Source organism: Tamandua tetradactyla, chromosome 11, assembly GCF_023851605.1.
Source record: "Tamandua tetradactyla isolate mTamTet1 chromosome 11, mTamTet1.pri, whole genome shotgun sequence".
Lineage (NCBI taxonomy): Eukaryota > Metazoa > Chordata > Mammalia > Pilosa > Myrmecophagidae > Tamandua > Tamandua tetradactyla.
Window position 1 is genome coordinate 30,341,337 of NC_135337.1, and position 13,258 is coordinate 30,354,594.

The 13,258-nt window shown below is 37.8% G+C and overlaps 1 protein-coding gene across 3 annotated transcripts in view; it reads right to left on the bottom strand.

The window, feature by feature from the left end:
* Nucleotides 1–13,258, bottom strand: part of FNBP1L (formin binding protein 1 like) — a 128,914-nt gene that overhangs the window by 49,569 nt on the left and 66,087 nt on the right. The gene's annotated exons all lie outside the window — the stretch shown is intronic.

A 13,258-nucleotide genomic window follows, 5' to 3' on the forward strand; every position in this document is an offset into this window, starting at 1 on the left:
CAAAATATCAGGAGTTTTCCCAGCAGTAGTTTAATAGTTCCAAATTTTTGAGAAGAGATAGATTTTTAACACTTCTCTGAGTACCTGAATCTAACTGCTACAAAAGCCAAGCCCATTCCTAAATTTTTCAGTCACCAATAAATTCCTTTCTTTGCTTAAGCCAGACTGTGTTGGGCTTTTGACACATGAAAGAACTCTGAGTACTACAGAGGTTGACCAAAAAAACCATAACACAGCTTAAATATAGCATAAATAGCCCTTACTTGAAATCTGGCTTTTGAGAGGAAGAACACCTTATTACAAAAGGCAAAGAAAAGGAAAAAGTAACTATACTGTTATCTTTGAACTATTTTCTTTTCTAATTCTCTTGCCTCTCCTAGTGTAAAACCCACCCCCAAATGTATGGTGATTTTACCTTAATGTAGGCAACTCTTCCCAAACATCAAGCACCTACACCTCTCAGATAACATACACACATCACTAAAGACACTATTCAAGTCAATCTTGCCACTCAAAAAACTGCTCCATGGTCTGAAATATTCTTTTGTTTTCCACTCAATCAAAACTTCTATTCTAGGAAAACATAGTTACTAGAAGGATACACATCAAATTATTAATAGTATCACATCTAGGGACTGGGAAGGGACTTGGATTTTTTACTTTATTTACATAAGCATTCCTTAAATGTGTTACAATGGGTATATACTGCTTCTTAAATTAAAAAAAAATAATTTACTCCCTCAGTGCAGCTGATCTCAGTTGGGCCACCTACGAAAACAGTCTAAAGTCAGCAAAAATTCACACCAAGATAGCTTAATCAATCACACAAAAATCCCTCCTATACTTGCATTTTTAATATGATATTATGCTATTCAAATAAATCTAACTGACTTCTGTTAAACATGCTAGAATAAGATATTTCGATTGTTACTAAACTAAAAATAATTTAGGCAATCCAATTCTCTCTACAAATCTGTCCTTGGTATCAGTTAGTTCCCTTGGGTTATTCTTTTTTCACAACCTCCTCCTCTCTTCTATTTCTAAACTCTGAAATTCTCCAAGTTACCAATTGTTTCTTAATAGGGTGTTATAAATAACAAACTCCACCCACTGAAACACTAGGTTTTATACACATACAATACATGTTATAGAAATTATAATATCATTTTGGCGACATCTGTTTTTGGTGGATCTATGTAATTGCATCCTTGCTTTTTAAGTACCTTAGGATCATACACTCTGGATAAAGTGGAATTAGTATTGTTTCTTCAGTGGTTCGGAGAAAGGTTCTAAATTTTATGGACATAAATCCATATAATCCAAAAATTACATTTGTACATGCATATTAGTTACATATACAATATTCAGTAGAACCCTACTTAAAAATATTGTTGATTTTCATCTTCAATATCCATTCTAGTTTTGTCATATTTAAATTCATCTGAAGTTTTAGTAAAAATTATAAAATATTCCAAATAATTTCTCAAAACTTTACTTTTAGCTGGGCGAGGAGACAGAGAATCAAGATGGCGGCTTAGCAATGTGCACGTTTCAGTTCATCCTCCAGAACCACTACTAAATAACCAGAAACAGTACAGAACAGCTCCTGAGGCCACGTCAGTGACCGGACACACAGTGTACCCCAGTCTGGACCAGCTGCGAGCCTCCCCAGAACCGTGAGTTCCCCAAGCCACGGAGGCCGGTGCCCCTCCCACACAGGCTGCTTCCCAGAGAGGAAAGCAAAGAGACCTTACCAGCAGCAGGGGCTGAGCCCAACCAAACGCCAATCATGGAATTAATTCACAAATTCTGACTACTAAAAATAGGCCCCCAGCTTGGGTGAACCTGGCCAAAGTGGAGGTCGCTCATTTTTGCCCTGGTACCAAGGGGGCAGGGCTGATGGAAAAAAAAAAAAAAAAAAAAGGAAACAGGTTTTAGTGGCTGTGTTTCTACAAAGGCTTAACAGCCTTTGGATTCAGCAGCAGGGCTTCTCAGGCTGTAATTGCCCCAGGAATAGGCAGAATCAAGCTCGTTTGAGGGCTTGTCTGGAGCCTGTGCCTTCCCCAGGGAAGGGGTGAAGCCCAACTCAGGTGGAATCCCTCCTTCAAGGAATTCAGACACCAGGGCTTGGCAATTTGTAGCCATTAAAACCAGCCTACAACCTCTCCTGTGTCTCCACCATGTCCCCAGCAGGGAGTGTCTATCAAAGCTAAAGGTTCTACATCATCTTATGCTGGTGGGACCTGCAGGCAGACAAGCGCCACATACTGGGCAGGATGAGAAAAACAGAGCCCAGAGACTTCAAAGGAAAATCTTTCAACCTGCTGGGTCTCACCCTCAGGGAAAACCAACGCAGGTGACTCTTTCCTCCTGATAGGGGGCCAGTTTGGTCTGGGAAAATCCGGCTGCGGTCTATAATACCTAAGCAGACCCTCCTAAGGGTCGGGGGAAAAAGGCACCACACAAGCAAGGCAAGAAACAAGAAAACAAGAACTGAAAAATTCTCCTCTGTTAAACAAAACCTAAGCTAGAGGTCCAGAAAAAGCGGAACTGAATGGCAAAGAACAGACAGACAAATTCATCCAGCAAGAAAACCCTAGATAAAAGAAGTGAAAGCGGAGGGAAGCCTGGAAGATGGCGGCTTAGTAAGACGCGCGGATCTTAGTTTCTTCTCCAGGACACCTACTAGGGGAGTAGAAACGATACAGAAAGCGCCCAAAGCCACAACAGAGATAAAAAAGACAGCGTACCCCATCCTGGAACGGCTGGCTGGCTGAGAGAAGCAGCTCGGGTGAGATCGCCGAGGCGCGCGGGCCTTACCGGGCGGGGTGGCAAGCGGCCGGAGTTACTCCCTTCCCCCTTCCCGGGCCGGCTGGGAGAATTGGAGAGGCGGTCCCCTGAAACAAAGACGGCTGGCGCCCACACCACGCGCAGCCCCCGGACCAACTGAGAGAATTGGATCGGAAACCCCCAGGCCGCGGAGAACGGTGACGGGTGGGGGAGGCCCCTTCCAAACCCGTGACTCCCGGGGAACGTGCACTCTCTCGGGCGGGCCGCTGCCGCTGGCGCCCTCCCGCCACGCTTGTTGCCCAGGGCCGACTAGGAAATTCGGACGGGCTCTTTCCCTGGCTGCGGCGACCAGCAACCCTCCCTGCGTTCGGACCCCGGGCCGGCATAAGCCGTTTTGGCTAGCGAACCCCCAGGACGGCGAGAGTTTTCCAAAGTTTAAGGTCCCACAGCACCTTTTACTGGTGGGACCCGCAGACAAACGGGTGCCACGAGCGCCACCTACTGGGCAGGATAAGAAAAACAGAACCCAGAGATTTCACAGAAAAATATTACAACCTTGCTGGGTCCAACACCAAGAGAAATCTGAATAAATGCCCAGACGCCAGCAGCAGAAGATAACTGTCCACGCTCAAAAGATTGAGAATATGGCTCAGTCAAAGGAACAAACCAATAGCTCAAATGAGACACAAGAGCTGAGACAACTAATGCTGAATATACGAACAGAAATGGAAAACCTCTTCAAAAATGAAATCGATAAATTGAGGGAGGACATGAAGAGGACATGGGCTGAACATAAAGAAGAAATAGAAAAACTGAAAAAACAAATCGCAGAACTTATGGAAGTGAAGGATAAAGTAGCAAACATAGAAAAAATAATGGATAGCTACAATGATAGATTTAAAGAGACAGAAGATAGAATTAGTGATTTGGAGGATGGAACATCTGAATTCCAAAAAGAAACAGAAACTATAGGGAAAAGAATGGAAAAATTTGAACAGGGTATCAGGGAACTCAAGGACAATATGAACCGCACAAATATACGTGTTGTGGGTGTCCCAGAAGGAGAAGAGAAGGGAAAAGGAGGAGAAAAACTAATGGAAGAAATTATCACTGAAAATTTCCCAACTCTTATGAAAGACCTAAAATTACAGATCCAAGAAGTGCAGCGCACCCCAAAGAGATTAGACCCAAATAGGCGTTCTCCAAGACACTTACTAGTTAGAATGTCAGAGGTCAAAGAGAAAGAGAAGATCTTGAAAGCAGCAAGAGAAAAACAATCCATTACATACAAGGGAAACCCAATAAGACTTTGTGTAGATTTCTCAGCAGAAACCATGGAAGCTAGAAGACAGTGGGATGATATATTTAAAATACTAAAAGAGAAAAACTGCCAACCAAGACTCCTATATCCAGCAAAATTATCCTTCAAAAATGAGGGAGAAATTAAAACATTCTCAGACAAAAAGTCACTGAAAGAATTTGTGACCAAGAGACCAGCTCTGCAAGAAATACTAAAGGGAGCACTAGAGTCAGATACAAAAAGACAGAAGAGAGAGATATGGAAAAGAGTGTAGAAAGAAGGAAAATCAGATATGATATATATAATACAAAAGGCAAAATGTTAGAGGAAAATATTATCCAAACAGTAATAACACTAAATGTCAATGGACTGAATTCCCCAATCAAAAGACATAGATTGGCAGAATGGATTAAAAAACAGGATCCTTCTATATGCTGTCTACAGGAAACACATCTTAAACCCAAAGATAAACATAGGTTGAAAGTGAAAGGTTGGGAAAAGATATTTCATGCAAATAACAACCAGAAAAGAGCAGGAGTGGCTATACTAATATCCAACAAATTAGACTTCAAATGTAAAACAGTTAAAAGAGACAAAGAAGGACACTATATACTAATAAAAGGAACAATTAAACAAGAAGACATAACAATCATAAATATTTACGCACCGAACCAGAATGCCCCAAAATACGTGAGGAATATACTGCAAACATTGAAAAGGGAAATAGACTCATATACCATAATAGTTGGAGACTTCAACTCACCACTCTCATCAAGGGACAGAACATCTAGACAGAGGATCAACAAAGAAATAGAGAATCTGAATATTACTATAAATGAACTAGACTTAATAGACATTTATAGGACATTACATCCCACAACAGCAGGATACACCTTTTTCTCAAGTGCTCATGGATCATTCTCAAAGATAGACCATATGCTGGGTCACAAAGCAAGTCTTAACAAATTTAAAAAGATTGAAATCTTACACAACACTTTCTCGGACCATAAAGGAATGATGTTGGAAATCAATAATAGGCAGAGTGCCAGAAAATTCACAAATACGTGGAGGCTCAACAACACACTCCTAAACAACGACTGGGTCAAAGAAGAAATTGCAAGGGAAATTAGCAAATACCTCGAGGCGAATGAAAATGAAAACACAACATATCAAAACTTATGGGACGCAGCAAAGGCAGTGCTAAGAGGGAAATTTATTGCTCTAAATGCCTATATCAGAAAAGAAGAAAAGGCAAAAATTCAGGAATTAACTATCCATTTGGAAGAACTGGAGAAAGAACAGCAAGCTAACCCCAAAGCAAGCAAAAGGAAAGAAATAACAAAGATTAGAGCACAAATAAATGAAATTGAAAACATGAAAACAATAGAGAATATCAATAAGGCCAGAAGTTGGTTCTATGAGAAAATCAATAAGATTGATGGGCCCTTAGCAAGATTGACAAAAAGAAGAAGAGAGAGGATGCAAATAAATAAGATCAGAAATGGAAGAGGAGACATAACTACTGACCTCACAGAAATAAAGGAGGTAATAACAGGATACTATGAACAACTTTACACTAATAAATACAACAATTTAGAGGAAATGGACGGGTTCCTGGAAAGACATGAACAACCAACTTTGACTCAAGAAGACATAGATGACCTCAACAAACCAATCACAAGTAAAGAAATTGAATTAGTCATTCAAAAGCTTCCTAAAAAGAAAAGTCCAGGACCAGATGGCTTCACATGTGAATTCTACCAAACGTTCCAGAAAGAATTAGTACCAATTCTCTTCAAACTCTTCAAAAAAATCGAAGTGGAGGGAAAACTACCTAATTCATTCTATGAAGCCAACATCACCCTCATACCAAAACCAGGCAAAGATATTACAAAAAAAGAAAACTACAGACCAATCTCTCTAATGAATACAGATGCAAAAATCCTCAATAAAATTCTAGCAAATCGTATCCAACAGCACATTAAAAGAATTATACATCATGACCAAGTAGGATTCATCCCAGGTATGCAAGGATGGTTCAACATAAGAAAATCAATTAATGTAATACACCATATCAACAAATCAAAGCAGAAAAATCACATGATCATCTCAATTGATGCAGAGAAGGCATTCGACAAGATTCAACATCCTTTCCTGTTGAAAACACTTCAAAAGATAGGAATACAAGGGAACTTCCTTAAAATGATAGAGGGAATATATGAAAAACCCACAGCTAATATCATCCTCAATGGGGAAAAATTGAAAACTTTCCCCCTAAGATCAGGAACAAGACAAGGATGTCCACTATCACCACTATTATTCAACATTGTGTTGGAGGTTCTAGCCAGAGCAATTAGACAAGAAAAAGAAATACAAGGCATCAAAATTGGAAAGGAAGAAGTAAAACTATCACTGTTTGCAGACGATATGATACTATATGTCGAAAACCCGGAAAAATCCACAACAAAACTACTAGAGCTAATAAATGAGTACAGCAAAGTAGCAGGTTACAAGATCAACATTCAAAAATCTGTAGCATTTCTATACACTAGTAATGAACAAGCTGAGGGGGAAATCAAGAAACGAATCCCATTTACAATTGCAACTAAAAGAATAAAATACCTAGGAATAAATTTAACTAAAGAGACAAAAAACCTATATAAAGAAAACTACAAAAAACTGCTAAAAGAAATCACAGAAGACCTAAATAGATGGAAGGGCATACCGTGTTCATGGATTGGAAGACTAAATATAGTTAAGATGTCAATCCTACCTAAATTGATTTACAGATTCAATGCAATACCAATCAAAATCCCAACAACTTATTTTTCAGAAATAGAAAAACCAATAAGCAAATTTATCTGGAAGGGCAGGGTGCCCCGAATTGCTAAAAACATCTTGAGGGAAAAAAACGAAGCTGGAGGTCTCGCGCTGCCTGACTTTAAGGCATATTGTGAAGCCACAGTGGTCAAAACAGCATGGTATTGGCATAAAGATAGATATATCGACCAATGGAATCGAATAGAGTGCTCAGATATAGACCCTCTCATCTATGGACATTTGATCTTTGATAAGGCAGTCAAGCCAACTCACCTGGGACAGAGCAGTCTCTTCAATAAATGGTGCCTAGAGAACTGGATATCCATATGCAAAAGAATGAAAGAAGACCCATCTCTCACACCCTATACAAAAGTTAACTCAAAATGGATCAAAGATCTAAACATTAGGTCTAAGACCATAAAACAGTTAGAGGAAAATGTTGGGAGATATCTTATGGATCTTACAACTGGAGGCGGTTTTATGGACCTTAAACCTAAAGCAAGAGCACTGAAGAAGGAAATAAATAAATGGGAACTCCTCAAAATTAAACACTTTTGTGCATCAAAGAACTTCATCAAGAAAGTAGAAAGACAGCCTTCACAATGGGAGACAATATTTGGAAATGATATATCAGATAAAGGTCTAGTATCCAGAATTTATAAAGAGATTGTTCATCTCAACAACAAAAAGACAGCCAACCCAATTACAAAATGGGAAAAAGACTTGAACAGACACCTCTCAGAAGAGGAAATACGGATGGCCAAGAGGCACATGAAGAGATGCTCAATGTCCCTGGCCATTAGAGAAATGCAAATCAAAACCACAATGAGATATCATCTCACACCCACCAGAATGGCCATTATCAACAAAACAGAAAATGACAAGTGCTGGAGAGGATGCGGAGAAAGAGGCACACTTATCCACTGTTGGTGGGAATGTCAAAGGGTGCAACCACTGTGGAAGGCAGTTTGGCGGTTCCTCAAAAAGCTGAATATAGAACTGCCATACGACCCAGCAATACCATTGCTAGGTATCTACTCAAAGGACTTAAGGGCAAAGACACAAACGGACATTTGCACACCAATGTTTATAGCAGCATTATTTACAATTGCAAAGAGATGGAAACAGCCAAAATCTCCATCAACAGAAGAGTGGCTAAACAAACTGTGGTATATACATACGATGGAATATTATGCAGCTTTAAGACAAGATAAACTTATGAACCATGTAATAACATGGATGGACCTAGAGAATATTATGCTGAGTGAATCCAGCCAAAAACTAAAGGACAAATACTGTATGGTCCCACTGATGTGAACGGACATTCGAGAATAAACTTGAAATATGTCATTGGTAACAGAGTTCAGCAGGAGTTAGAAACAGGGTAAGACAATGGGTAATTGAAGCTGAAGGGATACAGACTGTGCAACAGGACTAGATACAAAAACTCAAAAATGGACAGCACAATAATACCTAATTGTAAAGTAATCATGTTAAAACACTGAATGAAGCTGCATCTGAGCTATAGGTTTTTGTTTTGTTTTGTGTTGTTTTGTTTTGATTTTACTATTATTACTTTTATATTTTTCTCTATATTAACATTCTATATCTTTTTCGGTTATGTTGCTAGTTCTTCTAAACCAATGCAAATGTACTAAGAAATGATGATCATGCATCTATGTGATGATGTTAAGAATTAATGGTTGCATGTGTAGAATGGTATGATCTCTAAATGTTGGGTTAATTTCTTTTTTTCCGTTAATTAAAAAAAAAAAAAAAAGAGAAGGGATAATTGGAGATGAAGGGATACAGAAAAAATAAAAATAAAAAAAAAAGAAGTGAAAGCAACCTCCAAAATAAACTAATTAAGGTAATTAAATGTCTAGACACCAGCAAAAAATAACAAACCACACTAGGAAAATTGACGATATGGCCCAGTCAAAGGAACAAACCAACAATTCAAATGAGATACAGGGGCTGAAACAATTAACTCAGAATATACGAACAGACATGGAAAACTTCATCAAAAAACCAAATCAATGAATTCAGGGAGGATATAAAGAAGGCAAGGAATGAAGAAAAAGAAGAAATGGAAAGCCTGAAAAAACAAATCACAGAACTTATCGGATGAAAGGCACGGTAGAAGAGATGAAAGAAACCTACAATGGTAGAGTTCAAGAGGCAGAACATAGAATTAGTGAACTGGAGGACAGGACATCTGAAATCTGACAAGAAAAAGAAAATATAGGGAAAAAAATGGAAAAGTATAAGCAGGGACTCAGGGAATTGAAAGACAATATGAAGTGCATGAATACACATGTTGTGGGTGTCCCAGAAGGAGAAGAGAAAGGAAAAGGAGGAGAAAAACTAATGGAGGAAATTATCACTGAAAATTTCCCAACTCTTATGAAAGACTTAAAATTACAGATCCAAGAAGTGCAGCATACTCCAAAGAGAATACATCCAAATAGACGTACTCCAAGACATTTACTAATCAGAATGTTGGAGGTCAAAGAGAAAGAGAGAATCTTGAAAGCAGCAAGAGAAAAGTAATCCATCAAATACAAGGGAAGCCCAATAAGACAGTGTGTAGATTTCTCAGTCGAAAGCATGGAGGCAAGAAGACAGTGGGATGATGTATTTAAATTATTAAAAGAGAAAAACTGCCAACCAAGAATTCTATATCCAGCAAAATTGTCCTTCAAAAATGAGGGAGAAATTAGAACACTTTCAGACAAAAAAATCACTGAGAGAATTTGTGACCAAGAGACCAGCTCTGCAAGAAATACTAAAGGGAGCACTAGAGACAGATGCAAGAAGACAGAAGAGAGAAGTGTGGAGAAGAGTGTAGAAAGGAAGACTATGAGTAAAGGTAAAAAGAAGGAGAATTAGATATGACATATAAAATCCAAAAGTCAAAATGGTAGAAGAAAGTACTACCGGTGCAGTAATAACACTAAATGTTAATGGGTTAAACTCCCCACTCAAAAGACATAGACTGGCAGAATGGATTAAAAAACAGGACCCATCTATATGCTGTGTCTAATCAATGGACATGAGTACAAGGACACAAACAGACATTTGCATACCAGTGCTTATAGTAGCATTATTTACAATTACCAAGAGATGGAAACAGCCAAAATGTCCATCAACAGACGGGTGGCTAAACAAACTGTGGTATATACATATGACGGAACATTATGCAGCTTTAAGAGATAATAAAGTTATGAAGTACGTAACAACATGGATGGACCTTAAGGACATTATGTTGAATGAGATTAGCCACAAACAAAAGGACAAATACTGTATGGTCTCACTGATATGAACTGACATTAGTGAATAAATTTGGAATATCTCGTTGGTAACAGTGACCATCAGGAGATAGAAATAGGGTAAGATACTGGGTAACTGGAGCTGAAGGGATACAGATTGTGCAACAGGACTGAATATAAAAACTCAGAAATGAACAGCACAATACTACCTAACTGTAACATAATTATGTTAAAACACTGAATGAAGCTGCATGTGAGAATGATAAAGGGAGCACTGCAGGGTGCTGAGAATAGATGATAACTAATATTTTAAAAGTTCACCTTATGTGTGAGACTAAAGCAAAAAATGTTTATTTGGTACAAAATTTATATTTTGACTAGCGCATTTCCTAATATAACTTATGTAGATAGCTTGACTGAACAACATAAGTACATGGAACCTTGGGTAGGACGTAAGATTTTGTTGGTTTGTCCAGAGTGGTGCCCCAATAAATCCCAGGGTGATTTGATCGGTGAATAAAAAAGCATTTGCAAAGTACCCTTTGGGGAATGGTGAGAACGGGGGAAAAATCTTACCTTTCCAAGTTGAATTCTTGATATTCTCACAAGCAGTGTGGACAACCAAAGCTACAGGCTGAGCCCCCAGTCTTGGGGTTTGTTCATATGAAACTTAACCCCACAAAGGATAGGTCAAGCCTACTTAAAATTAGGCCTAAGAGTCACCCCCAAGAGAGCCTCTTTTGTTGCTGAGATGTGGCCTCTCTCTACAACCAACACAACTAACAAACTCACCACCCGCCCCCTGTCTACATGGGACATGACTCCCAGGGGTGTGGACCTTCCTGGCAACATGGAACAGAAATCCTAGAATGAGCTGAGATTCAGCATCAAGGGATTGAGAAAACCTTCTCAACCAAAAGGGGGAAGAGTGAAACGAGACACAGTGTCAATGGCTGAGAGATTCCAAACAGAGTTGCGAGGATATCCTGGAGGTTATTCTTATGCATTAAGTAGATATCACCTTGTTATCCAAGATGTGAGGGAGAGGCTGGAGGGAACTGCCTGAAAACGTAGAGCTGTGTTCCAGTAGCCGTGTTTCTTGATGATGATTGTATAATGATACAGCTTTCACAATGTGACTGTGTGATTGTGAGAACCTTGTGTCTGGTGCTCCTTTTATCTACCTTGTCAACAGACTAGTAGAACATATGGAATAAAGGTAAATAATAGGGGAAGAAATGTTAAAATAAATTTATTTTTTTTAGTTTGAAATGCTAAAGTGATCAATGAAAGGGAGCGTTAAGGGGTATGGTATGTATAATTTTTTTTTTGTTTTCGTTTTATTTTTCTGTTGTCTTTTTATTTTTTTCTGAATTGATGCAAATATTCTAAGAAATGATCATGATGATGAATATGCAACTATGCGATGATATTGTGAATTACTGATTATATATGTAGAACGAATGATCATATATTAAGAATGTGTTTCTTGTAATATTTTTTAATTAATAAATTATTTTTTAAAAAACTTTACTTTTAGTAAAACTATTTTTTGCAGTTAAATGATGAAGTAGAAGATATCTCAAAAATCCTAAAATGCTGAGAATGATTTTGACCTTTCAACTTTGTGATTACTGTTTAATAGGTGACCAGTATCATATATATTTGTAAAATGGGGTACAAATCCAGACTATTTCTTCTGGAAGAAGGACAGTATTAGATACCGGAGACTGACCAGTACTCCTTTTCTTAACTGCCCTTTCCTGCATCTAATGGTTTACCTATATAAGAGCTGCCAGAGTAACACAAATTCGTGGCCTGAGGTAAGTGATCCAGAGATTAAAAAAAAAAAAAAATCTACCTGGGTCAAAGAGTTTCCCTTCTTGGAATCTTTAAGACTTCAGACCTGAGACACCTTTGAGGGCAGTTTGAGAGTTGAAGCCCTCAAGACATAAAACTGACAGCACTGGCAACTGTGTTTCCTGACATGTGGAAAAAGCCATTCTGCACTGAAAGAATTAAGCAAAAAAGAAATTAAAAAAAGACAAAGGACTGTTTCACATACTATCTGATTTTTTTTTTCTGTGACCTAACTGCAACCAAGCCTTTGCTGCTTGGTTGTACAACCTCTTCTTGAACTCCAAAACCAGTAAATTTCTCGAGTCAGTAAATTTCCCATTATGCTTAAATTAGCTCAAACTGGGATTTCCATAACTCAAGAATACTAGCTCATACAGTAGAAAATTAAACTTAAAAAAAAAATCATGAACCCAACATTACAATATGTGATAAAATAAATTTTATTTTAGAAATACAATTTTATTTAGAAATACAATGGTGACAAAGATCAAAAAATGCTTATTTAAAGTGATATGCTTCCGTCTCAATTTTTTGTACCTCTAATAGTGGCAGATGTTGGATAGATAGATGACAAGAAAAAATAAGATGACTTATTTATGCCTGAGAGAACTAGGGGAAGACAACCAAATGAGCTTTAATGGATATGACAGTATACAAAAATTAATATCTATTCTTATTTTGTAAATGCCAGTCCCTATTAGTCTTTGCTTTATCTTCAAGTCAAAGGTCCACTGTATATGAAATATATGTGAATGCACATATGTGAATTCATAGTCTATATTCAAAGCATATATACAACAATTCATTACTATTTAGGCTGTGATAAGCATAATAATGTGGTTTCTAGGCAACTGCAGATCTTATTTGAAATACCAGAAGAATGTATTTTACGTATGTTAAAGATAAAGAAAAATTATTTCTGTTCAACTTAGACTGAGGAAGGGACACATTGCCACTAGATTTAGCATCATAATTTTCAGGAAAAAAAAAACTGCAAGTTGGTAACTTTTTTCATTCTAAATACCGGATTCTTAAAAGAGAAAACTGTGCACTACCTTCAAAGCACTAGATTCAAAAATACTTGTATAAAACATAAAAATAATAAGCAGCTCAATTTGTCTGTTTTGCCTATTTATACATACAGAATAAGAAAATAAAAAAAACAAAAATAAACGTTTATCTGACTTCAGTCACTGTTCAAATGACTACAAAAAAT